General features: G+C 36.9%; 1 pseudogene; it reads right to left on the bottom strand.

The window, feature by feature from the left end:
• Positions 1 to 254: 254 nt before the first annotated feature.
• On the bottom strand, positions 255 to 375 carry LOC118677944 (annotated as a pseudogene).
• Between the last annotated feature and the right edge of the window lie 845 nt (positions 376 to 1220).

Genomic DNA, 1220 nt, shown 5'->3' with positions numbered 1-1220 from the left:
CTGCCAACCGGGAGCGGGCCTAAGCCAGCAGGTCGTTATCTCCCGAGGGGTCCCAGACTGCAAGAGGGCACAGGCTGGGCTGAGGGACCCCCCCTCCCCCCCGAGTGCACAAATTTTTGTGCACCGGGTCTCTAGCATATATATAATATATATATATATCTCCAAGGATGTTTATTTTGGTTTGTTGACTTTTATTTTTTAAATCATACTTATTCAGTTTCCATGGCATTATTATTATTATTTTTTCCCATGAGAATTGTCTTTTCCTGAAATGTTGCAGATCGGTTACAGCAAACAGAAAGGCGACCATCAAGGAAAACTGTCACTCCGGGCTCCTTTTTGACTGCAGCAGCTGCAGCTTCGTTAAGGGCCACATGGCATTATTTTTTTAACCTGCTTTCTAGGAGATTGATTATGTTTTTGTTATTTCTCACTTTTTCTTCTACTAATTTGGGTTTCTTGTTCATTTTCTACATTACCTACTTTAACATTTTTATGTGCCTTCTTAAGATGAAACACTGAACCAATGGAAGGTCCTTGCAAATCCCTAACTCTACACCCCACCCCCCGCCCCACTGTTTTCTTTTTAAATTTTTAAAAATTATTTATTTATTTATTTATTTATTTATTTATTTATTTAAATAAAATCTTTATTGTTGAAAGTATTACATGGGTCCTCCTTTTACTCTCAGTAATCTCTTCCAGTCCCCTTTTGAACTCCCCTCACCCACACCCTCACCACCCCAGTGTTTGTGTCCATGGGTTATGCATATCTGCATATAAGTTCACTGGTTGTTCTCTTCGCCCCCACCTTCCTGCCTTCCCTCTGAGGTTCAACAGTCTGTTCATGCTTCTATGTCTCTAGGTCTATTTTTATCATCAGTTTATTTGTTTCACTAGATTCCACATATGAGTGAGATCATGTGATACTTGCCTTTTTCTGACTAGATTATTTCACTCAGCATAATATTCTCCAGGTCCATCCATGCTGTTGCAAATGGCAAGTAAGAGTTCTCTCTTTTTTATTGCCACATAGTATTCCATTGTGTAAATGTACCATAGTTTGTATGTATGTATGTATGTATGTATGTATGTATGTATGTATTTATTTATTATTTTTAATCCAGTCATCTGCTGATGGGAACTTACCTAGACTGTTTCTAAGTCTTTTTTTTTCTTTTTCTATTTATTTATTTATTTATTTATTTATTTATTTATTT

Source organism: Myotis myotis, unplaced genomic scaffold (genome assembly GCF_014108235.1).
Source record: "Myotis myotis isolate mMyoMyo1 unplaced genomic scaffold, mMyoMyo1.p scaffold_m19_p_2, whole genome shotgun sequence".
Lineage (NCBI taxonomy): Eukaryota > Metazoa > Chordata > Mammalia > Chiroptera > Vespertilionidae > Myotis > Myotis myotis.
Note: the sequence above shows the minus strand (reverse complement) of the source record. Positions and strands in the feature narration are given on the sequence as shown.